This window comes from Orcinus orca, chromosome 2, assembly GCF_937001465.1.
Source record: "Orcinus orca chromosome 2, mOrcOrc1.1, whole genome shotgun sequence".
NCBI lineage: Eukaryota > Metazoa > Chordata > Mammalia > Artiodactyla > Delphinidae > Orcinus > Orcinus orca.
In genome coordinates, this window is record NC_064560.1 from 121,268,701 (window position 1) to 121,295,735 (window position 27,035).

The 27,035-nt window shown below is 36.7% G+C and overlaps 1 long non-coding RNA gene across 3 annotated transcripts in view; it reads left to right on the forward strand.

Annotated features, from left to right (window-relative positions):
- The window catches only part of LOC125963405 (uncharacterized), a 98,223-nt gene extending 71,424 nt beyond the window's left edge, over window positions 1-26,799 (forward strand). Inside the window, exons 3-4 of one of the 3 annotated variants that reach the window (XR_007475350.1) lie at window positions 17,974-18,049; window positions 26,706-26,799. This is a non-coding gene — a long non-coding RNA (uncharacterized LOC125963405). Of the gene's footprint in view, window positions 1-17,973; window positions 18,050-23,977; window positions 24,042-26,705 lie in introns of those variants that run through there. The other 2 variants (XR_007475349.1, XR_007475351.1) reach the window with 2 other exon arrangements.
- The last annotated feature ends 236 nt before the right edge of the window (window positions 26,800-27,035 follow it).

The window sequence follows — 27,035 nt, forward strand, 5'->3', positions numbered from 1 at the left end:
TTGAATTATGGTTTTCTCAGGGTATATGCCCAGTAGTGGGATTGCTGGGTCATATGGTAGTTCTATTTGTAGTTTTTTAAGGAACCTCCATACTGTTCTCCACAGTGGCTGTATCAATTTACATTCCCACCAGCAGTTCAAGAGGGTTCCCTTTTCTCCACACCCTCTCCAGCATTTATTGTTTCTAGGTTTTTTGATGATGGCCTTTTTGACTCGTTTAAAAGTATTTATGCAATTGTAATAATGATGTTCATGTTTTATCAAAATATGTGGCGCTTCTCTGATAAGAAATTCTCACCTAGATGGTCTAACATACATTAAATCTATCCAAAATTCTTTCTGTAATATGGATTTATAGAGAGTGAAATGGGGCATCATGGTTGGTTTCCTTTTGTTAAAAAGAAAATAGTGTCACTTGTGCTAAAAGCCCACGATACCAAACCCAGATTTAATACCTGACCTAACTGCAGTTTTAACCTCTTCCAGAAATGTAATCGCAGTGGAATGGTCTGGAATTTTCTGATCAAGTACCAGAAAAGTAATCTGTCTTGTGGGTCCTCTCAATCCCCTAGAGGAAGAAGCAATCTGTTTAATAAAACTGTTGCATTTCCTTCCCCCCTAAAGGATGTCCTGTTTTGCTAAGCGCTCCCTTGCCCTACCCTTCTTCCTCTAAGAACCTTCTGTTCTGTATAACCCCTCAGAGCACCCTCATAGTTGCTGGATAGGATGCTGCCCAATTTATGAATCTCTTGCCCAATAAAACCAATACAGTCTTCAAATTTACTCAGTTGAATTTTGTTTTTTAATACTTTCAATTTATTTTTCTGATGTCAAAAGCTGTAGATATTTATTGTCAAAAGTTCGAAAAAGTTAAATGAACAAAAGAAAAGAAAGCCCATTACCTGTGAATCTCTAATCTAGAGATAACCTCTGTTAACATATAAACACATGCTTAGAATTGCACATATTGCTTAGTTTTCTGTCTTTTTTCCTTATTAAGAAAAGTCCTTTAAAACAAACAAAATAATAGAGACAGTTCTTTCAAATAATTTAAGTATTTTTAATCACAATGTGTCAATGTCTACATATCCTTATTCTTTTTGGCCAAATCATATTTCTGATAAATTTTGCTCTTTTCCTGTTTTTAATTCCCTCTTTCTAGGGGTGGGAATTCTGCTGGGTCAGAACAATGCATATTACTTAAGGCTCAACTTATCTTTACATTTCATTCCTGTAATATTGTGATATGTTAAGAAATGTATATTTTGGTCTTGATCCTGGGCTCTCAGCCAGAGCTCTTAAAATCTTTGTAATTTCCTAAGTGATAAGAGCAATAGGAGCATCTTTCCTTATAATATTTAGTTTTTGTCCCTGGCTCCTGAAACTGCCTTTGGAGCCTAAAACTGAAAGGAGCCGCTTCTGTTATTCATATCAAGCCCCTTTCAACTGCACCTGTGTGTATGTTAATGAGGTAACTTTTGGAACACCTCTAAGGATGATGCTGGTTGCCAGGGGGGAACAAACCATGTGATTAGAGGATTGAAGCTTTCAACCCTCCAGCCCCACCTCCAGAGAGGAGAGAGGGGCTGGAGGTTGGGTTAATTACTAGTATCCAGAGATTTAATTAATTATGCCTATGTAATGAAGATGCCATAAAAACCATAACTGAAGAGGTTCAGAGAGCTCTGAATTTGTGAACGTATAGAGATGCCAGAAGGTTCTGTGCCCAGAGAAGGTATGGAAACTCCATTCCCTTCCCATACACCTTGCCCTATGCATCTCTTCCATTTGACTCTCCCTGAGTTATATTCTTTATAATAAGTGAGTAATAGTAAGTCAAGTGCTTTCCTGAGTTCTCTGAGCCATTCTATCAAATTATCAAACCCAAGGAGGAGCTCAGGAGATCTCCAAGTTTAGAGCTGGTCAGTCAGAAGTACATGTGATAACCTGGGATTGTGTTTATCATCTGAAGTGGGGGAAAGTCTTGTAAACTGAGCCTTAACCTCTGGAGTCTATGCTAACTCTGTGCAGTTAGTATCAGAATTGTTTAATATAAGGGAAAAAAACCCTTACACATTTGGCATCAGAAGTGTTGTGAGTAGGGAAAGTTGTTTTTCCTTTAATTCCTGAGTTTGGTATCTTAGCCTCACCAAACAACTTTTTAAATCTGCATACATTTTACTCTTTTTAAAAAATTGAACTATAGTTGATTTACAATGTTGTGTTAGTTTCAAGTGTATGGCAAACTGATTCAGTTATATATACGTATCTATGTATATTCTTTTTCATATTCTTTTCCATTATAGTTTACTTCAAGATATTGAATATATTTTCCTGTGCATAACAGTAGGTCCTTGCTGTTTATCTATTTTATATATAGTAGTTTGTATCTGCTAATCCCAAACTTCTGATTGATCCCTCCCCTGTTTCCCCTTTGGTAGCCATAAGTTTCTTTGTCTGTGAGTCTGTCTCCGTTTTGTAAATAAGTTCATTGGTACCATTTTTTTAGATTCTACATATAAGTGATATCATATGACATTTGTCTTTGGCCAACTTACTTCACTTAGTATGATAATCTCAGTCCATCTATGTTGCTGCAAATGGTACTATTTCATTCTTTTTTATGGCTGAATAATACTCTGTTGTATATATCTATCACATGTTTTTTATCCATTCATCTGTCAGTGGACATTTAGATTGCTTCCATGTTTTGGCTATTGTAAATAGTGCTGCTGTGAACATTAGGGAGCATGTATCTTTTTGAATTATAGTTTTCACTGGCTATAGGCCCAGGAGTGGGATTGCTGAATCATATGGTAACTCTATTTTCAGTTTTTTAAGGAACCTCCATATTGTTTTCCATAGTGGCTGCACCAATTTACATTCCCACCAACAGTGTAGGATGTTTCCCTTTTCTCCTCACCCTCTCCAGCATTTATTATGTGTAGACTTTTTGGTGATGGCCATTCTGACTGGTGTGAGGTGATACTTCATTGTAGTTTTGACTTGCATTTCTTTAATAATTCGTGATGTTGAGCATTTTTCATGTGCCTGTTGGCCATCTGTATGTCTTATTTGGAGAAATGTCTATTTAGGTCTTCTGTCCATTTTTGATTCGGTTGTTTGTTTTTTTGTTATTGAGTTATATGAGCTGTTTGTATATTTTGGAAATTAAACCCTTGTTGGTTGCATCATTTGCAAACATTTTCTCCCAGTCCGTATGTTGTCTTTTCATTTTGTCTGTGGTTTCCTTTGCTGTGCAAAAACATATAAGTTTGATTAGGTCCTATTTATTTATCTTTGCTTTATTTCTATTGCCTTGGGAGAGTGACCTAAGAAAATATTGCTATGATTTATGTCAGAGAATGTTTTGACTATGTTCTCTTCTGGGAGTTTTATGGTGTCATGTCTTACCTTTAAGTCTTTAGGTCATTTTGAGTTTAATTTTGTGTATGGTGTGAGAGAGAGAGTGTTCTAACTTTATTGACTTACATGCAGCTGTCCAGCTTTTCCAACACCACCTGCTGAAGAGACTTTTTCTCCATTGTATATTCTGACTTCCTTTATCGAAGATTAATTGACCGTAGGTGTGTGGGTTTATTTCTGGGCTCTCTATTCTGTTCCATTGATCCATATGTCTGTTTTTGTGCCAGTATCACACTGTTTTGATTACTGTAGCTTTGTAGTATTGTCTGAAGCCTGCAAGGGTTATGCCTCCCCTGCTTTGTTCTTTTTCCTCAGGATTGCTTTGGCAATTCTGGGTCTTTTGTGGTTCCATATAAATTTTAGGATTATTTGTTCTAGTTCTATGAAAAATGTCATGGGTAATTTGATAGGGATTGCATTAAATCTGTAAATTGCTTTGGGTAGTATGGCCATTTTAACAGTATTAATTCTTCAAATCCAAGGGCATGGGATATCTTTCCATTTCTTTGAATTGTCTTTAACTTCCATTGTCAATGTTTTATAGTTCTTAGCATATAAGTCTTTCACTTCCTTGGTCAAGTTTATTCCTAAGTATTTTACTTTATTTTAGATGTGATTTTGAAGGGTATATATATATATATATATATATATATTTTTTTTTTTTACTTTCCCTTTCTGATAGTTCATTGTTAGTGTAAAGAAATGCAACATATTTCTGTATGTTTTTTCATATCCTGCTAAATTGCTGAATTCATTTATCAGTTCTAGTGGTTATTGTGTGGAGTCTTTAGGGTTTTCTATATATAGTATTGTGCCATCTGCATATAATAACAATTTTACCACTTCCCTCCCAATTTGGATACCTTTTATTTCTTTTTCTTGTCTGATTGCTGTGGCTAGGACTTCCAATACATTTTGAATAGAAGTGTTGAAAGTGGGCATCCTTGTCTTGTTCTAGAATTTAGCGGGAAGGCTTTTAGCTTTTCACCATTGAGTATTATGTTGGCTATGGGTTTGTCATAAATAGCTTTTATTATGCTGAGATATGTTCCCTCTGTACCCACTTTGGTATGAATTTTAATCATATGAATGTTGGATTTTATCAAATGCCTTTTCTGCATCTATTGAGATGATTATGAGGTTTTTGTCTTTTCTTTTGTTGATGTGGTGTATCACATTGATTGATTTGTGTATGTTGAAACATCCTTATTATCCTGGGGTGAATCCAGTCTGATCATGGTGTATGTTTCTTTTTGTGTGTTGTTGAATTCAGTTTGCTAATATTTTGTTGAGGATTTTTGCATCTATATTCATCAAAGATATTAGCCTGTAATTTTATTTTTTGGTAGTGTCTTTGTCTGGTTTTGGTATCAGGTTGATGGTGGCTTCATAGAATGACAGTGGTTGTGTTCCCTCCTCTTCAAGTTTTGGAATAGTTTGAGAAGGATCAGTATAGTTCTTCTTTGTATGATTGGTAGAATTCCTCAGTGAAGCCACCTGGTCCTGGACTTTTGTTTGCAGGAGTTTTTTAAAATTACATAATCTGCATATATTTTATATAGTTAACATATTTAATAAAATTTGTGAGTAAATGTTATGAAGATATGTGACCAGAGTAATAACAACAGCTCTCCAAAGCCTCGTTTTAACTCTAAGTTGACATGACATTATTATTTCAAGGAGAATAACAGAATTAAATGTCTGGTATAATAATTTATGAATATCTTGGTAAAATACTATTCTTTCCTTGATCTTTATATATCTAAACAATATTCCAATATTCTAAACAATATTGATTTAGTATAATCAAAAATTATAATCACTAAAATCATCATTAGCACTCAAGACAATCAACTGAAAAACTCAGGATTTCTAAGAATCCATTAAAATTATATAAAACTGCCTTCCTACATGCCAGAAACAACCACTTAGAAACCATAATGGAAAAATATTTCAATTCATAATGACATCAATTATATGAAATACACGAGAATAACCTTAATAAGGGTAACCTATGATTGGTTTTCCCCTTGAGAAAATTCTGATTTTACTCCTCACTGACTTCAGAGGAGGACTCAGTGATTGTTCATATACTCTCCATAGGAAATATACTCTTCAAAATATTTTTGAACTCGGTAGAATTTACTAAAAATATCATTGATTTTTGGGAGGAGGGTTTAGATGACTTTTTCCACAAAACCATACCCCTTGGGATGTCTGCACTCTTCTGTCTCTTTTTTGGTATATCAATTAAAGCAGGAGAGGTCTTCCTTTGACCCTTCCCTTTAAAATCTTGTAAACTAATAGGGTATGTAAATGGTTAAAAACATTCATATATAAAGAAGTTACAGAAACAGTAGAAGGGCCATTGCTTTTAATATATAGGTAGAAAAGGATATAAATAAATACATAGGAAATACAATGCTAATATTCTTATGAAAAATATTCAACCTTAAAAAAGAATTTCACATTAAAGAAATAATAAAACACGCCATTTCACTTAATAAATTGGTAAAAATTTAAAGGAAAAGATGAACACATTTGTTAACTTTCTGTGAGGTATATCTCATATCTTGGTGGTAGTCGGAATTGCTAGTATTCTAACAAGCAATTAGGCAATATTATCAAGAGTCTAAAATATAGCCCATCTCCTTGACTTACTTCAGAATCTCATGTCAGTTGAAATGTCCTCTTAACCTCCTTGACAATAGTTAAAATCTTACTATACCAGACAAAATTTTCTTCCTATGCCAGGTCTCTTGGTGGGTCAAAATCCCTAGTTAGTGCGATTGTCATTCCTTATGCAAAGACATGCGAGACCATTCACACTCTACCAGCAATAGATCCTATTTATTGAACAATTACTGTATTTTAGTATGTGTTCTGAGGGTTTCTCCACTTTTATCTCTTTTAATACTCATATAAGGTAGATACAGTTATTATTCGCATTTCATAGATGAGACAAAAAGTGGTTAACTAACTTTCTGAAGGTCATCCAGGCAATTTGACACCAGAGTTGAGCTTTAACCTCTGTGCTATACTGTCAGTAACAGGATGCCCAGCCTTAGCCTCACCTATCACTTTCCCCAAGCGTTCTACTCTTCACCCACACTAATTTTCTTTCCATACCCCAGATGTAACTGGCTCCTTGATTACTTCAGACATATGTTAATTATCCTACCTAGGGTCTTTGTACTCAGCCACCCACTCATAAAATTTATACTAAAAAGCTAGTACTAACATATTCCTCACGTTGTATTATTAATTATGTTTTTGTTAATTATGAAAGAGACTTTTCATTGCCTACTCAATATCCATCCTCCTCTTCTTAATAAAAAGATTCTTAGGTTTCTTTGAAGCTGCGTGTGGCCATGTTTCTAAGTTCTCGCCAATGAGATGTAAGCTGTAGTTGTTGTAGGGGGCAGAGAGGAAAGTTCCTTAAATGGGGAGGGGGGTGGTCTTTTTGCCAGTGTCTTATTGCTGGAGATTTAGCAGCCAGATTGTGACTCTGAGGGAAAAAGATAGTGGAGGGAAAAGACCAAGAAGCCCAGGAACCTGGTGACTTCAGAAGCCACCATACAATCCCTGGGCTACTCACCCAGTTTAGGTACACCTCTGTTATTAGGAGCTGGATGCAACTTCTCAGTGATACATTTGTCAAGGATAAAAACTGAATTTTACTTTTTTTTTGGTATATATAATGTTACGATTTCGGGCCCTAGCATAAAGTAGGCACCTCCCAAATATTTGTTCCATGTGTGAAATTTTTTGTATCATGAAAATGTAAGTAATATTATCATAAAATGCAATATAAGCAAACACTGGGGATTTATGACAGTTTTTTCTCTTTAACTGGATCCTGTAATCACATTCAAGCAACACTTTTTACGTCATATAAAATATATGCATATACTTTTATTCACTTTTCTGTTTCATTTTTTACCATGTTTCTGGTGCTTTGGTAAAATGGAGAACTGGGACAATATTGTACCTGGTTTAGGATAAGAATGTCTTTACATCTGAGCCTAATGTTCAGGCTTGGGTGAAAGTGGAATTTATCCTGAATCATCTTGATAATTGCCTTAGCAGTCTATTCTAACAGAACTTATTTTGAATTTGGATGTGCTCTTGCTTTTAGAATATATGCTACATCCAGGGAAGGATTGTGTCAGGTAATCAGTATAGCATTGAGGAAAACTCTTTACTTTTGAAATGTTCAGTTAATATTTAGTTGATGGTACCAAACTGTTTCCTTTGTTATATTGTTTACAGAATCCAGGAGGAAAACATGAGATTATGTATTGCCCAAGTCAAGGGCACAAATCACTGATTTGAAGGGCAATAAGAGATTAGGCAAATAAAATAAGAATGCTATTTTAAAATGTAATATCCTGAAACATACCTGATTACATACTTATGATCCTAGATAGATTGAACCAATAAAATCCAAGAAGCATTTTATTTCCACAGTATATGTGTGCAGCAAACCCTAAGTGATCATTTTAAGAGGCTTATGGTGTCTGATCCGTTTCACTTTATCTCTGGCATTCTCCCAAGAGACATTGCAATAAAAATAGACACTCCTACTCAGATGTTTATTCATTATTCCATGATGTTTGTGCATTTGAGTGTTTTAATTGCTAACTTCTGTAAACCCATCTGATCTACCTTTTCAAAAAGAAACGATTAGAGGAACATTTAGCTTAGATGCTCACCACCTCTTCTATTGAGAAATGCCATTTATTTCTTTTTTCTAGGCTCACCCTTTCCCCAACCCACCAGTAAATCTATCAAGGGGCTTGCATTACAGACTATTCTTTATGTTTTTTCTCTATTCTCTTTATCTTCATAAGAAATACTAAGAAGAATTTAAGACCAGTAGCTTAATTATTTTTTCATTGTTCTCCTCTTTGATGTCTCATACTTTTTTTTTTTTACATCTTTATTGGAGTATAATTGCTTTACAATGGTGTGTTAGTTTCTGCTTTATAACAAAGTGAATCAGTTATACATATACATATGTTCCCATATCTCTTCCCTCTTGCGTCTCCCTCCATTGCACCCTCCCTATCCCACCCCTCCAGGCGGTCACAAAGCACCGAGCTGATCTCCCTGTGCTATGCGGCTGTTTCCCACTAGCTATCTAGTGGTAGTGTATAAATGTCCATGCCTCTCTCTTGCTTTGTCACAGCTTACCCTTCCCCCTCCCCATATCCTAAAGTCCATTCTCTAGTAGGTCTGTGTCTTTATTCCTGTCTTAACCCTAGGTTCTTCATGACACTTTTTTTCTTAAATTCCATATATATGTGTTAGCACATGGTATTTGCCTTTCTCTTTCTGACTTACTTCACTCTGTATGACAGACTCTAGGTCTATCCACCTCATTACAAATAGCTCAATTTCATTTCTTTTTATGGCTGAGTAATATTCCATTGTATATACGTGCCACATCTTCTTTATCCATTTATCCAATGATGGACACTTAGGTTGTTTCCATCTCCGGGCTATTGTAAATAGAGCTGCAATGAACATTTTGGTACATGACTCTTTTTGAATTATGGTTTTCTCAGGGTATATGCCCAGTAGTGGACTGCTGGATCATATGGTAATTCTATTTGTAGTTTTTTAAGGAACCTCCATACTGTTCTCCACAGTGGCTGTATCAATTTACATATCCACCAACAGTGCAAGAGGGTTCCCTTTTCTCCACACCCTCTCCAGCATTTATTGTTTCTAGATTTTTTGATGATGGCCATTATGACTGGTGTGAGATGATATCTCATTGTAGTTTTGATTTGCATTTCTCTAATGATTAATGATGTTGAGCATTCTTTCATGTGTTTGTTGCCAGTCTGTATATCTTCTTTGGAGAAATGTCTACTTAGGTCTTCGGCCCATTTTTGGATGGGGTTGTTTTTTTGTTATTGAGCTTTCTGAGCTGCTTATAAATTTTGGAGATTAATCCTTTGTCAGTTGCTTCATTTGCAAATATTTTCTCCCATTCTGAGGTTTTTCTTTTGGTCTTGTTTATGGTTTCCTTTGCTGTGCAAAAGCTTTGAAGTTTCATTAGGTCCCATTAGTTTATTTTTGTTTTTATTTTTATTTCTCTACGAGGTGGGTGAAAAAGGGTCTTGCTGTGATTTATGTCATAGAGTGTTCTGCCTATGTTTTTCTCTAAGAGTTTGATAGTTTCTGGCCTTACATTTAGGTCTTTAATCCATTTTGAGCTTATTTTTGTGTATGGTGTTAGGGAGTGATCTAATCTCATACTTTTACATGTACCTGTCCAGTTTTCCCAACACCACTTATTGAAGAGGCTGTCCTTTCTCCACTGTACATTCCTGCCTCCTTTATTAAAGATAAAGTGACCATATGTGCGTGGGTTTATCTCTGGGCTTTCTATCCTGTTCCATTGATCTATCTTTCTGTTTTGATGCCAGTACCATACTGTCTTGATTACTGTAGCTTTCTAGTATACTCTGAAGTCAGGGAGGCTGATTCCTCCAGCTCCGTTTTCGTTCTCAAGATTGCTTTGGCTATTCGGGGTCTTTTGTGTTTCCATACAAATTGTGAAATTTTTTGTTCTAGTTCTGTGAAAAATGCCAGTGGTAGTTTGATAGGGATTGCATTGAATCTGTAGATTGCTTTGGGTTGTAGAGTCATTTTCACAATGTTGATTCTTCCAATCCAAGGACATGGTATATCTCTCCATCTATTTGTATCATCTTTAATTTCTTTCATCAGTGTCTTATAATTTTCTGCATACAGGTCTTTTGTCTCCTTAGGTAGGTTTATTCCTAGATATTTTATTCTTTTCGTTGCAATGGTAAATGGGAGTGTTTTCTTGATTTCACTTTCAGAGTTTTCATCATTAGTGTATAGGAATGCCAGAGATTTCTGTGCATTAATTTTATATCCTGCTACTTTACCAAATTCATTGATTAGCTCTAGTAGTTTCCTGGTAGCATCTTTAGGATTCTCTATGTATAGTATCATGTCATCTGCAAACAGTGACAGCTTTACTTCTTCTTTTCCGATTTGGATTCCTTTTATTTCCTTTTCTTCTCTGATTGCTGTGGCTAAAACTTCCAAAACTACGTTGAATAAGAGTGGTGAGAGTGGGCAACCTTGTCTTGTTCCTGATCTTAGTGGAAATGCTTTCAGTTTTTCACCATTGAGGACGATATTGGCTGCGGGTTTGTCATATATGGCCTTTGTTATGTTGAGGAAAGTTCCCCCTATGCCTACTTTCTGCAGGATTTTTATCATAAATGGGTGTTGAATTTTGTCGAATGCTCTCTCTGCATCTATTGAGATGATTATATGGTTTTTCTCATTCAATTTGTTAATATGGTGTATCACATTGATTGATTTGTGTATATTAAAGAATCCTTGCATTCCTGGAATAAAGCCCACTTGATCATGGTGTATGATCCGTTTAATGTGCTGTTTGATTCTGTTTGCTGGTATTTTGTTGAGGATTTTTGCATCTATGTTCATCAGTGATATTGGCCTGTAGTTTTCTTTCTTTGTGACATCCTTGTCTGGTTTTTGTATCAGGGTGATGGTGGCCTCGCAGAACGAGTTTGGGAGTGTTCCTCCCTCTGCTATATTTTGGAAGAGTTTGAGAAGGATAGGTGTTAGCTCTTCTCTAAATGTTTGATAGAATTCGCCTGTGAAGCCATCTGGTCCTGGGCTTTTGTCTGTTGGAAGAGTTTTAATCACAGTTTCAATTTCAGTGCTTGTGATTGGCCTGTTCATATTTTCTATTTCTTCCTGATTCAGTCTTGGCAGGTTGTGCATTTCTAAGAATTTGTCCATTTCTTCCAGGTTGTCCATTTTATTGGCATAGAGTTGCTTGTAGTACTCTCTCATGATCTTTTGTATTTCTGCAGTGTCAGTTTTACTTCTCCTTTTTCATTTCTAATTCTATTGATTTCAGTCTTCTTCCTTTTTTTCTTGATGAGTCTGGCTAATGGTCTATCAATTTTGTTTATCTTCTCAAAGAACCAGCTTTTAGTTTTATTGATCTTTGCTATCGTTTCCTTCATTTCTTTTTCATTTATTTCTGATGTGATTTTTATGATTTCTTTCCTTTTGCTAAGTTTGGGGGTTTTTTGTTCTTCTCTCTCTAATTGCTTTAGGTACAAGGTTAGGTTGTTTATTTGAGATGTTTCCTGTTTCTTAAGGTAGGATTGTATTGCTATAAACTTCCCTCTTAGAACTGCTTTTGCTGCATCCCATAGGTTTTGGGTCATCGTGTCTCCATTGTCATTTGTTTCTAGGTATTTTCGAATTTCCTCTTTGATTTCTTCAGTGATCACTTCGTTATTAAGTAGTGTATTGTTTAGCCTTACAGATCTTTTCCTGTAACTGATATCTAGTCTCATAGCGTTGTGGTCAGAAAAGATACTTGATACAATTTCAATTTTCTTAAATTTACCAAGGCTTGATGTGTGACCCAAGATATGATCTATCCTGGAGAATGTTCCATGAGCACTTGAGAAAAATGTGTATTCTGTTGTTTTTGGATGGAATGTCCTATAAATATTAAGTCCATCTTGTTTAATGTATCATTTAAAGCTTGTGTTTCCTTATTTATTTTCATTTTGGATGTTCTGTCCATTGGTGAAAGTGGGGTGTTAAAGTCCCCTACTATGAATGTTTTACTGTCGATTTCCCCTTTTACGGCTGTTAGTATTTGCCTTTTGTATTGAGGTGCTCCTGTGTTGGGTGCATAAATATTTGCAATTGTTATATCTTCTTCTTGGATCGATCCCTTGATCATTATGTAGTGTCCTTCTTTGTCTCTTCTAATAGTCTTTATTTTAAAGTCTATTTTGTCTGATATGAGAATTGCTACTCCAGCTTTCCTTTGGTTTCCATTTTCATGAAATATCTTTTTCCATCCCCTTACTTTCAGTCTGTATGTGTCTCTAGGTCTGAAGTGGGTCTCTTGTAGACAGCATATATGGGTCTTGTTTTTGTATCCATTCAAGCAATCTGTGTCTTTTGGTGGGAGCATTTAGTCCGTTTACATTTAAGGTAATTATCGATGCTTATGTTCTTATTCCCATTTTCTTAATTGTTTTGGGTTCGTTATTGTAGGTCTTTTCCTTCTCTTGTGTTTCTTGCCTAGAGAAGTTCCTTTAGCAGTTGTTGTAAAGCTGGTTTGGTGGTGCTGAACTCTCTCAGCTTTTGCTTGTCTGTAAAGATTTTAATTTCTCCATCAAATCTGAATGAGATCCTTGCTGGGTAGAGTAATCTTGATTGCAGGTTTTTCTCCTTCATCACTTTAAATATGTCCTGCCAGTCCCTTCTTGCTTGCTGAGTTTCTGCTGAAAGATCAGCTGTTAACCTTATGGGGATTCCCTTGTGTGTTATTTGTTGTTTTTCCCTTGCTGCCTTTAATATGTTTTCTTTGTATTTAATTTTTGACAGTTTGATTAATATGTGTCTTGGCATATTTCTCCTTGGATTTATCCTGTATGGGACTCTCTGTGCTTCCTGGACTTGATTAACTATTTCCTTTCCCATATTAGAGAAGTTTTCAACTATAATCTCTTCATATATTTTCTCAGTCCCTTTCTTTTTCTCTTCTTCTTCTGGAACCCCTGTAATTCGAATGTTGTTGCGTTTAATGTTGTCCCAGAGGTCTCTGAGAGTGTCCTCAGTTCTTTTCATTCTTTTTTCTTTATTCTGCTCTGTAGTAGTTATTTCCACTATTTTATCTTCCAGGTCACTTATCCGTTCTTCTGCCTCAGTTATTCTGCTATTGATCCCATCTAGAGTATTTTTCATTTCATTTATTGTGTTGTTCATCATTGTTTGTTTCATCTTTAGTTATTCTAGGTCCATGTTAAATGTTTCTTGCATTTTGTCTATTCTATTTCCAAGATTTTGGATCATCTTTTCTATCATTATTCTGAATTCTTTTTCAGGTAGACTGCCTATTTCCTCTTCATTTGTTAGGTCTGGTGGGTTTTTATCTTGCTCCTTCATCTGCTGTGTGTTTTTCTGTCTTTTCATTTTGCTTATCTTACTGTGTTTGGGGTCTCCTTTTTGCAGGCTGCAGGTTCATAGTTCCCGTTGTTTTTGGTGTCTGTCCGCAGTGGGTAAGGTTGGTTCAGTGGGTTGTGTAGGCTTCCTGGTGGAGGGGACTAGTGCCTGTGTTCTGGTGGATGAGGCTGGATCTTGTCTTTCTGGTGGGCAGGTCCACATCTGGTGGTGTTTTTTCGGGTGTCTGTGGACTTATGACTTTAGGCAGCCTCTCTGCTAATGGGTGGGGTGTGGTCCTGTCTTGCTAGTTGTTTGGCATAGGATGTCCAACATTGTAGCTTGCTGGTCATTGAGTGAAGCTGGGTACTGGTGTTGAGATGGAGATCTCTGGGAGATTTTCACCATTTGATATGTGGAGCTGGGAGGCCTCTTGGGGACCAGTGTCCTGAAGTTGGCTCTCCCACCTCAGAGGCACAGCACTGACTCCTGGCTGGAGCACCAAGATCCTTTCATCCGCATGGCTCAGAGTAAAAGGGAGAAAAAGTAGAATGAAAGAATTAGTAGAAGAAAGAAAGAAAGAAATAAAGGAAGGAAGGAAGAAAGGAGGGAGGGAGGGAGGAAGGAGGGAAGGAAGAAAAAAAGAAAGAAAATAAAATAGAGTAAAATAAAATGAAGTAAGATAAAATATAATAAAGTTATTAAAATAAAAAAATAATTTTTAAGAGAAAAAAAGAAAAAAATTGAAAACAAACAAAAACGGACGGATAGAACCCTAGGACAAATGGTGGAAGCAAAGCTATACAGACAAAATCTCACACAGAAGCATACACATACACACTCGCAAAAAGAGGAAAAGGGGAAAAAATCATAAATCTTGCTCTGAAAGTCCACCTCCTTAATTCAGGACGATTCGTTGTCTATTCATGTATTCCACAGATGCAGGGTACATCAAGTTGATTGTGGAGCTTTAATCCCCTGCTTCTGAGGCTGCTGGGAGAGATTTCCCTTTCTCTTCTTTGTTCTCACAGCTCCCAGGGGGTCAGCTTTGGATTTGGCCCCACCTCTGTGTGTAGGTCCCTGGAGGGCGTCTGTTCTTCGCTCAGACGGGACGGGGTTAAAGGAGCCGCTGATTCGGGGGCTCTGGCTCACTCAGGCCGGGGGGAGGGACGGTTACGGAGTGCGGGGTGAGCCTGTGGCCTCAGAGGCTGGCGTGACGTTGCACCAGCCTGAGGCGCGCAGTGCGTTCTTCCGGGGGAGTTGTCCCTGGATCCCGGGACCCTGGCAGTGGCGGGCTGCACAGGCTCCCCGGAAGGGGGCTGTGGATAGTGACTTGTGCTTGCACACAGGCTTCTTGGTGGTGGCGGCCGCAGCAGTCTTAGCATCTCATGCCCGTCCCTGGTGTCCGCGCTTTTAGCCGCGGCTCGCGCCCGTCTCTGGAACTCCTTTAAGCAGCGCTCTTAATACCCTCTCCTCGCGCACCAGGAAACAAAGAGGGAAAAAAAAGTCTCTTGCCTCTTCGGCAGGTCCAGACTTTTCCCCGGACTCCCTCCCGGCTAGCAGTGGCGCACTAACCCCCTGCAGGCTGTGTTCACGCCGCCAACCCCAGTCCTCTTCCGGCGCTGCGACCGAAGCCCGAGCCTCAACTCCCAGCCCCGCCCACCCTGGTGGGTGAGCAGACAAGCCTCTGGGACTGATGAGTGCCGGTCGGCCCTGACCCTGTGTGCGGGAATCTCTCCGCTTTGCCCGCCGCATCCCTGTTGCTGTGCTCTCCTCCGCGGCTCCGAAACTTTCCCCCTCCACCACCCGCAGTCTCCACCCGCGAAGGGGCTTCCTAGTGTGTGGAAACCTTCCTCCTTCACAGCTCCCTCCCACTGGTGCAGGTCCTGTCCCTATTCTTTTGTTTCTGTTTTTTCTTTTGCCCTACCTAGGTACGTAGGGAGTTTCTTGCCTTTTGGGAGGTCTGAGGTCTTCTGCCAGCGTTCAGTAGGTCTGATGTCTCATACTTCAACTGTCAACCTTCAAAGTCATAATTTTTGAGCTGTATTTTGAGTTCTATTCCTCTTGCTATTAGTGGCTAACCTAAGAAGGTATAAATATGTTGCCTCATTTTTCCAGTGTAAAATGTCTAATACAAGACACCCAGAGTTGCTTTTATGAACCGTGATAGGAGATGCTATCAGAGTTTGCAGTTGCTGTATAAAATGGGCAGTTTTGCTCTTCTTTATGAATTTGAGATCTCTCTCAGTCCAGGAGTAAAATGATAGGTAACTGAAATTTACTTTATTTCTGTTACTTCCCTGACTTCATTACAGAATTATGAAATCTCTTGATTTTCAGTTTTTGAGTGCTAAGAAGTTCTGAGGCTCTGTTTGAGTGGCAGTGTCCCTGTCCCCTGGGGAGTCCTTGCTGTGAGCACTATAGATCCTCTTTCCTTATTCATTCTATTTCTTCTCCTTTCTATGGATCCTGGTTTCTTCTGGAAACTTTGCCAGAGACACCTTGCCTTCCCAAGTACATGTCGACTCATTTCTCCATCATATTTAATTTCTTTATGCTAACAGTATCTGTGACTATCTATATACCTACCTAACAGCCATTTATATATGTTTATCTGTGAAACATGATAATTTTGATACCTATGAAATTCTAAACAGTAATATATATGCTTTATACACATTTTCTAATTTAATTTAATTCTCAAAAGAATCCCATAAGATAGGTATTATGGCATTTTACCAAAGAAAAGTATATTTTTACTTATCTACTTAAAATAATAATAACCACAACAACAAGTTACTGAATTCCTAATGTGTAGTAGGCATTGTACTAGGAGCCTTACTTGTTTTTTTATGTGATTATTTATTGCCTTGTTTGAAACTAGATTTAAAGCAGCTTAATTTAACTATTCTTTAATTTTCATAGCAACTCTGAAAATGGAAATCTCATTTTAGAGATGAAAAGATCTTCTAATTTAGTCATAAAGCTCTATTTATTCATTTTATATTTACATAACAATCCATTAAATGGCACTTTTGGGGGAGCCTTTCCTGATTGCCTACCCTTTCCTCGTTTTGTTTATCATAGGCCCTAATAGAACCAGAAAATTTTATTTGTAACACTTGTTCCACTTTATATGTTTACTGGCTTTATAAATGTTATTCTCTATACAAAACTAGAAAATATGGCTGAATGAAAATAGAAAAAAAATTCTGCTCCCTCTTTCTAGAATACTCTTCCCCTTCTTTATTGTCTGGCATCCTTGAGCTAAAGAGTCACTTAGCAGGGGAGCTTTCTGGTCCCTAGATTAAGTCTTTATTTTAAATGTTCCTTTAGCTCTGTATAATTCTCCCTCAAAGAATTTAGCAGTGTTTTGATTAAGTAATTCCTTTTTTTTAATTAAGACTTTATTGTTTTAGAGCAGTCTTAGGTTCACAGCAAAACTGGGGAGAAGGTGCAGACAGTTCTCACATACTCCTGCCCACACACATTCACAGCCTACCCCACTATCAATATCTAGCACCATGGTGGTACATTTGTTACAATCAGTGAAATTACAGTGACGCATCATTATCCCCCAAAGTTCATACTTTATATTATGGTTCACTCTGCATGTTGTACATTCTATGGAAAAGTATATATGGCATGTATCCACCATTATAGTATCATACAGAGTATTCACACTGCTTTAAAAATCCTCTGTGCTCTGCCTGTTCATCCCTCCCCACCTGCAGTCACGAATCTTTTTACTGTCTCCATAGTTCTGTCATTTCCAGGATGTCATATATTTGGAATCATACACTGTGTAGATTTTTCAGATTGACTTCTTTTACTTAATGTGCATTTAAGTTTGCTCCATGTTTTTTCGTGGCTTGATAGCTCATTTCTGTTTAGTGCTGAATAATATTCTATTGTCTGAATGTACCACAGTTTATTTTTCTATTTACCTTCTGAAGGACATCTTGGTCGCTTCCAAGTTTGGGCAATTATGAATAAAGTTGCCATAAATATCCATGTGCAGGTTTTTGTGTGGACATAAATTTCAATTCCTTAGTAATTATTTTTTTAAAAAATAAGTTCGTTCAAGCAATATATATTTATTCCTGCCTTCTTATGTGCCAGGCACTGTGCTAGTTTCTGGGTGGGAGGTGTTTGCCTTCGTGTCTGCTCTCCCTGGAGAACATAGGCTCAATGAGGGTGGGCATCTGTTTAGTGTGTTCATCACTGTATTCAAGGATTCCTTGTTTTCTGACATAATTAGATGTATGAAAGACACACCTATATCAAAATGACTGAGACAGGTTGAAAGGAAAAGGACAAGCAAAGATATAAGAGGCGAATGCAAAGCAAAAACAAACCAGGAGGTGGTATAATAATATCAGACCACATGGAGTCAAACACATAGTATCTTATAATGATAAAGGTATAGTCTTCAGTGAAAATCTGGTATCAACATTTATGTACTGTGCAGCAAAGCATCAAAATTTATATTTACTAAATAATGAACTTACAGAGAAACCTTCCTCAATTTTTGTATGTATATTTTTTCAGCTTCTTGCCACAAAATCCCTAGGTATAATAAGCCATGTGAAACACCTGCATCTGGCCATCGGCTCCTGAAATTCAGGTGGGTTCTTGGATACAACTCTTGAATATAGTGAGGAAGTTCATGGATTATGATAACTTTGAAAAACTGGGGGATTTATTTTTCTTGAGTTAACAAACCCTGGTCACTGCCCTAGTTTGTGGATTTTTTTTTGTTGTTGTTCTCTCCTGGTAATGCTCTATGTTGAAACCAAATCCATGTCCCCATGACTCTGAAGTCTGTATTCCTTACACTCTGTGTGCTCTCCCCTCCACCCCAGCCTACCCATCTTTTATTTCCTCCTGTGTCTCTATGGGTTCATTAGGCCTTCAGTGGCAACAAATAGAAGAAGCTAAATAAAGGGACACAAAGGCAAAGGAGCCCTTATTTTAAAATATTGAAGTTAAATTATTTGAAAACTGGATTTTAAAAAATATCCAGTTAAGCTCTCATTTAAATGTAAAGGTATAATAAATATATTCTCATGTGTACAAGCAATCAGAAAATGTATCACACAAAGACATTCTTTGTGAATGTAGTAAAGAGGTTGTACTCCTAATACAAATGAGAAATAAATACAGGAGGTAGCAATAAGTGGAAAGTAAGAAGGTGAGTGAATATCTTACGAAGTGCTAGTTTTATCTTTTTTTAAAAAAAAGCATGACAAATGAAGCAGACAAAATAATATCTGAACAATACAGAATTAAAAATCTAGACGTGCTATTTTGGAATGGAAATGAAGGAGGAGACCAAGAATGTGTCTATTTTAGGGGAGGGAGGTGAAGTATAGATGTGTCTAAGAAATTATTAGAGACAGATAAACATAATATGAATGGGCAATGAACAGAAGAAGAGAAAGTGAATATCTGATTTTAAGGCTGGAAGAAATTTTGTACTTGCTAATAGAAAGAAGAAATAAAAATTAAAAAAATATAGAATGACTAAAAATATGAAATGGAGAAAAACATTCTAATATAACAGTAAATGGATAAAATTTACTAATGAAACATAGAAGCAGTGATTGGATTAAAATATATATGATAAATAAGGCACCACAAGGAAAGGATAGACAGCAGGTGTTCAGGAAATTAGTTCATTAAATACAGAAAACTAAAGCTGGATTCCTAATAATACTATATACATAGGTGGACACCAAATAAATTAAAGATCTAAATGTGAAGGTTAAGCCATAAAACAAAGAATAAAATGTTGGAGGATATCTTTGTGACTTAGGGATTAACAAAAATAATTTTTCATATAAGACTGAAAAATAAGAAGCCAAAAATTAAAAAAGAAAAAAATAGGGAGAGAGAAATGTGACAATATCAAAATGAAGGATTCCTGCTGAATGAAGGATACAATAAACGAAGTTCACATATTGGGCAAAGATGTTTGAAACATCTAAAACCTGCAAGGAATTCATACCTACAATAGAAAAGAAAACTGGAAATCCCCAAGAAAAAGACATAAAATTCATAGCAAAATGAACAGAAGGTGTACACAATTTCACAGACAAGAAAACTCAGAAATTTAACACATGTTTGAAGAAATGCTCAATATCAATTGTTATCAGAGAAATGTTAAGTAGAACAAAACTGAGATGACACCTGATACTCAACAGCATATGGGATATTAGAAAAGGAAAGCAGCAAGTTTTAATGTGTAGAGAGCAACTCTCGTGATCTGTGGTGGGAGGGCCATTCTGCAGGGCAGTTTTGTAGCATTTGGTAAGATTGTGTCTGGGTGCACCTAACAACCCAGTGACTATCCCAGAGAAACTCTCCCCCCTTGACCCCAAGGTGATATGTCAAAAAATCTTCAGTTTTCTTTGATGGAATGTTGGATTCATCAGTAGGAGAATGGATAAGTAAAAATGGCATGTTAATACATGTGATAGAACCATATGTGCATAAAAAATAAGCTAGATGTAGAGATTAAAAATCTGAGTAGAAGAATGTTAATAGGACAAAAATAAGAAGGAGAACGTGATTTATGTGATTTGCAGCATAATGCCATTTGTGTAGTTTAAACACATACGCACAAAAAACAGGACCTATTTTACAAGAATATGTGTATTTAAAGAAATACAGTAAGCATACTTAATAGGAGCCTAGAAAGGCAGGGTAACAGAAGCAGGATCTTGGTATAAAGGGGAAAAATAACCAAGAGAAGGTCTTGGACAGACTGGTGTCCCAAGAGGAGAGAGGGCAAGAGATGGAGAGAGCAAAGGAAGAAAACTGGCTGAAGGGAAGCAAAATGGGTGGGAATCTAGATCTCCAGCTCCTTCTGCACCTGCGACAGTTCTTTTTCTTGTGCTCTATTATGGGCCTCCTGAGTACGATTTCACTTTAAAAAATTTCTGGTGCTAAAAATCTGTTTTAAAGACAGGGACCTAGGTGGATAAAGTTCTGTGCTTAGAAGCAGGTGCGTTAAATTCCACAACATGCCCCAACACAGCCTGTGTGCCTTAGGGTAAAACGCTGAAACCCACCTTTGTTTCCCCACCTGTAAAGTGAGAGTAAAACACCTCTGTTTTTCTTAATCTCTCAAGATTGTTATGATAAGGAAAAAGAATCCGATGACCCTTGAAATTATATCTAAAATCAATGAGTCATGCAAGAAAATACCTGTTGCTGTGCTGTATTAATGGATAGGATTGTTCTTGCCCAGAGGTTTCTCTGTAGCATCTGTGAGCAGTAAAAAATTGCATGGGATTAGGCTTAGAAATATGCCCATGGAAATCTCTGCGCTCAGCCCTGAATCCCCTCCTAACCCCACCCCAAGTGAGAAATGAGATGAGGCCCTCAGATATTTTGTCAGTCAGGTACTCCCTTATTGGAAGCAGGTCTAGGCTAGGTTCCCTTAGCGCTGAATGAATGGTCTGATTTATAAAATGCCTTATGTCTGTTGTTTCCCTTCTCTTTTTCTGATTTATCTCTTTAATTAACCCAGTGATTCTCAAACTTTTTGTCCCAGTGACATTTTACACTCTTAAAAATTATTGAAAACTCCACAGAGCTTTGACTTTTGCAGGTTATATCTATTGATATTTACTACATTAGATATTACAACTGAGAAGTTAAAACATACTTATTCATTAAATCATTTAAAAATAACAACAAACCCATGGTAATTAACATAAAAACATTTCCAAAGCAAATAACAATATATTCCAAAATAAATAATGTTTTCCAAAAGCAAAAAAAGAACTTAGAATAGTGGTATTGTTTTTATAGTTTTACAAATCTCCTTAGATTCTTACAACTGCTACCAGAAGAATATGTTCAGTGAAATGTTGAGTTTAGGTATCAAATAATGTCTCAGAAAATTTTATAGCCTGGAATATACGATTTCTACAGTTGGAAAATAGCCTAACAATAGCACTTTCTATTTTAAACCTAATGAAGGAATCCAGGAAAATCTGACTTCAAAATATTTGTCTCACAAATGACTTTTATAAGGAACATTGAACCTGTCTGGAAAACATTATGCTGAACTATATGAAATTGTTAATATTTGACCATTTTTTAAACCTATAAAAGCAGAAATGTCATATGGGTTTTACTGATATGGATAGGAGAGTAAAGCCTATTTGTGTTCTTTTTTATAATAAGTTTATTTATTTTTGGCTGCATTGGGTCTTCGTTGCTGCGCGCAGGCTTTCTCTAGTTGCGGTGAGTGGGGGCTACTCTTTGTTGCGGTGTGTGGGCTTCTCGTTGCGGTGGCTTCTCTTGTTGCGGAGCACAGGCTCTAGGACCATGGGCTTCAGTAGTTGTGGCTCAAGGGCTCTAGAGCGCAGGCTCAGTAGTTGTGGTGCACGGGCTTTGTTGCTCCGCGGCATGTGGGATCTTCCCGGACCAGGGCTCGAACCTGTGTCCCCTGCATTGGCAGGCGGATCCCTAACCACTGCGCCTATTTGTGTTCTTTTTAAAAAATATTAAGGAGAATATTTACCTTCTCTAAGGCGGAATTTAGGTCATACTTTAACAAGAAGAGTCATCTTAGAGCAGGTTTCTGGAAAAGTTTGAAGGTATGGTTTATGGGATGAGTCTTGACTAATGATGGAAGATTCAAGACGGTCTAGAAATTTATGATGAATTCATCAGTTATCACCTCTGTTTTTGACTCCAGTACATAACATTTTGTTTGAGATGAAAACTGATTCAATTTCTTTTGGAAATCAAAATACTAGCCGTCAGGGGCAGGGTGACTAGTACAAATCTTAAAATTATTCATTTTTATTATTACTGATCAGTCGTATTAGAACTCACCATGATAATAACAGTATAGTAATAATACTTTTCTTTGAATAAGAAGCAAGAATATATTTATAAGTTTGTCCATTCAAAACACTTACTGTGATAAACGTATCTAATATTTAATCATATATGTCCATGTAGTGATATTTTTTACTTACAATGTATTCCTTCTTAGACCAAAGCCCATCCTATCAAACTCAAGAGTTATGTAAAGATATTTCTTGGCATTGATGCTTCATATTTTAAAATACAAATAGTTACTGTGTTCTGATATTCTAATGTGCTACAACCAAAGGAATCACTTTTAACAAACATGTGTTAATTTATGATGAATGTAAATTTTAATCATTAATTGTTTCCTTGAACTGTGTACTAGTTATAAATTATTTGAAAGACAGTGTGAAATGTCAACAAATCTTACATGACAGTGTAGCTCATTTAGTGTCTTAAATCAAGTGTTTTGCACTGGGAGCTAGGCAACCAGGATTTTTAGCCAAAGTAAGGCATAGGAAAATGCAGAAAGGCTTTCTCTTTTTCCTGACATTATTGTACAGAAAATTCAAAGTGTTTCTGCCCTCACTACTCAGTTTTGTACGTATCCAGGTCTGTGGCTAGTTAAGATAAGATACCTGCATTTATTGAGTACCTTATCAAAGATTGCTCAAAGCATTCTATCATATTCTACCAGAATGTCCATAAAGTAGAGGAACTCCTAAATAAATATAGGACAGTAGGAATGGAAGTAGTATAATACAGATTATAATTTTCAGTGGAGAAGTTAGGTTCAGGAAAAATAAACACCATTTAGTTACTGGCATTAAGGAAGCAATACATGTCCAAAAAGGAGACAGCAGAACTGTGGCAGTGTCTGCTACAACCTGGTGTTCCCAAATCCTGTGTCCCACTTACTGTCCTATCCAGTGTGCATCCTATTCACCAGGCAACCTCTCTTATACATCTAGGGAAGAGCGGAACAGAGACATTGATGCTGGCTGTGGAATGGGCTCTGTGAATTTGTCAAAGAATAAGTCAATCAAAGAGAAGTGAGCCTCTTCTCTGATTATTAAGTCATGTTCCTTTTCCTTCAGAAAATAAAGCAAAGGTTTCAATGTACTCAGGGAAAAGAACAGAAATCAAGTAATTGCTAGGTTTTCTTTTAGCTTATTATTTTGGGGAAGAACTAACCCTAATTCTTCTAATTTCTTCTCCTAAGCCATGTTTTTGTCCAAACCATTTTTGAATTTCTGTTTTCTGACCCCTGTGTTTTCTATATTGTGCCTATGGCATTCAGAAGCCAAACACAGTATTTGAAAGAGGATTAACTAATGCTGAGTCGAACAATGGAGGGTGGATAAAGCCATATTACTGTTTATATGTACATCCCATGGTGCATATGAGATATCGGAGCCAGCTAGGAAGAGTCCACTTAACACCGTTCTCTTCCTGCTCCAATAGCAGCTCCTTTCTTTTCTTAGTTACTGTCCTCTGTCTGATTGAGAGATATATTAGACAAAAGCATCATGGATGGAACTGAATGTTTTTTGAGAAATATATAATGTATGTGATAGAAAACCACCAAAATTGTATTCTGGGGTGTGCATGATAGGAAGTTAGACCGGATGCTAAAATGTATGTTGGGAAAGAATAGCACATTTTTATTTCTAGCTGTTAAATCAGTGTGGCATAATATCATTTTTTTGCTTTTCAAAAGATAGGCAAATCTGTAATCTTGGGCCCAGAAATTAGGGAGAGGCACAGAGGTATTTTACAAGTACTGCCATTTATCAAGTAAGTACTAGTTTCCCCTAAAAGCCTCTGCTAAGATTCTCTCTCTCTCTCTCTCTAAATATTATAAAGGAGAAAAGGGTTGGGGTAACACTGTTAAAATTATATATATTATACCTTGTCTGTAGTTCTGACCCATCTTTCTTTCACCTGTCTCCTAAACCAAGCCTGATAGGGCAGGCCGACTGAGTAGTGCGGGACTGCCTAAGTACTTATTCTCATAAGGAGCTAATAAGGACTCATATGTAGAGAAATGACCATTTATTTGGGATCTGGGACAAGGCTTTGCTAAATATTTTATGTAGGAGTCTTGTTTACCATTTTGGTTTTTTGATGTCACTGATTGTGTGAAATTGTTACTTAGGCCATAAACCCATAGAAATGTTATGGCAGGCAGGTATATTGCCCTTAATAAGAGGCTTGATTCAGAGTAACTATTACCAAGGCCAGCAATACTGTACAGGTTTCCACACTTCAGAGAGCAGTTGTTCTCAGAAATTCCCTTCCAAAACACATTGGGTCTCACTATCTTGGCATGCTCATGAGCTGTTGTCTTACAGTATCTCAGTAAAGGGACAGCTCTATTCTATAAATAGCTTCAGAAAATAACTTCATAAACACAATGCAATTATACAAATAAGATTTAAAACTACTTTGAAAAAGACAGGTTTGAACTAATTTGATTAAAGTCATAAATTATTGTTTATCTATTTCCTTGTTACCATTCATGGTTTGACACTTGTGGAGTACACTGATGTTAATATAATGCATTAGGAAGAATTCCCCTCCTGAGAGCCAGTGTAGCTTAGCAAAGTGATATTTAATGTTTTCTATGATATTTATTTAACTAAAATGGCTGATTAGATGTTAAACAGAATAGAGGTTAATGATCTTTGTTATTGGTATTATAAAAAATTTTTAAAAAGAATAAAATAGGGTTAATGATGTATGCCGTTATTGTTATTATGGGGATTAAAAACATGCAGTTGTTGGCTGCTGTGAAAAAATAGGCACCAAGCTGTGAGTAATTAGCAAAAGTATATTATCTTCTAACCTTATAATTAATTACTTTGTTTGGCTGTATTACTTTTTAATGGTGGTCTTCATTGGCTTCATGTAAATATATAAATCTGTACATAATTTTAAATCTAAGTGATAAAAGCAAACTCTTGATGATTTTCTACATCTGAGAAGGAACCAATGCAATCTATAGCCAATACTAAAGACAATACCTGGGAAGAGATGACAGAACCAACAACTTCTAGACATGGTGAAGTCAGGGGAGACCTACTGGAAGAAGCTTTGGAGATATTAGTTTTGGGAACAATCAAAACTTCTGACCCTTTGACCACCTCCACCAACCCAGAAATGCTCTTTTGTTCTTTAGATTGTTCAATAAAAAGACTTGTTTTCTTTTGTTTTTCTTTTCCATATGCATTATTTTTAGGGTGGCCAGATTTAGGAAATAAAAGTACCGGGTGCCCAGCTACATTTAAATTTTAGATAATGAATAATATTTTAATATAAGTGCTTCCATGGAATATTTGAGACCTACTTATACTAAAAAATTATTTATTATTTACGTGAAATTCAAACTTAACTGGGAATCCTGTGTTTTACCTGGTAACCCTAATTATTTTAAGCTTCCTGGATTTTATTGCACTAGCATTGGTTAATAAATTCACACATTAGATTTGAAATGAAATATCCTCAAAGGCATAAAAATGCAAGTATTCTTCCTTTGCAGTTTAATTCAAACTTGTAATGTTTTTCTAAACTAAACCACCCTTTTTGTATACAGAATTCACAAGAACATTTACATCTATTTATAGAGCATGTTTCTATATTGTTGGCCTACATACATTTCTAAATAAGGGTGCCTTTTCCTAAGTTCTTTATGTCACTGTTATCATAGCTAGAAATTCTATGCTAGAGGAGTATGATTGAGTGGAGTAAACAAGGGTGGATACCATACAATAGTGAAAAGTGTGTTAAAGGTTATTTACCTGTTGCTGACTCTGGTCATCCTTCGACATTCCCTCTGGCCTGCATCCCTATACCTGGTAACAATACAAGTAGTGTTCAAAGAATTATAGATTTCTAATTGCTTTTGGGGGAGATTACTAATACATAGTCTTTCTGTTCTTTTCTCAAAGAACTAATGAGAGATCTGCTAAGGCAGGTTGGGATATTTGGGTTCTGATGATGTTTACAAAGCTAATTTTTTTTTTTTTTTTTGCCGTACGTGGGCCTCTCACTGTTGCGGCCTCTCCCGCTGCAGAGCACAGGCTCCGGACACGCAGGCTCAGCGGCCGTGACTCAGGGGCCCAGCCGCTCCGCGGCATGTGGGATCTTCCCGGACCGGGGCACGAACCCATGTCCCCTGCATCGGCAGGCGGACTCTCAACCACTGCGCCACCAGGGAAGCCCTACAAAGCTAATTTTTAAAGTTAGTTTGCCAAAGTAAATATTTTACATCATTGCATTATTATGTGCTCAGTGTCCAGAGAGGAACATTTTGGGGGGTAAATATGCTTGATTTAGTCCTCTTAAGTTGTTCGTTGGATTTTGAATGTTTGCTTCTAATTATATGTTATTCTAGTGGGATGGACGTATAGGCTGTCTGAGTTTGTCTTTTTTTCTTAATTTGTTAGACTCCGTATCTTTGGAGGAAATGGAGAAATGAATTTATCCTTGATCTTGATCCAATTTGGATGTAGACCAACAAAGGTGTGAGCTCTTAGGAGGCATAATCATTTATTTTTGTGTTGCTATCAGAGAAGAGTGTTGTGTAAAAAGAATCCATGCATCTCTAATATTTACACATGAGTTAAACATGTTGACTTCTATCCTTATGTTTCAGTTGACATTTGTTTACAGGCAAGTTTTCTTAAACTTGTTGATATATTTTGTATTCATATTGAGACATGAAAAACTCAAAGTCTTTGTGTTAATTCAGTCATTCAATCAAAATTTAATTTTTA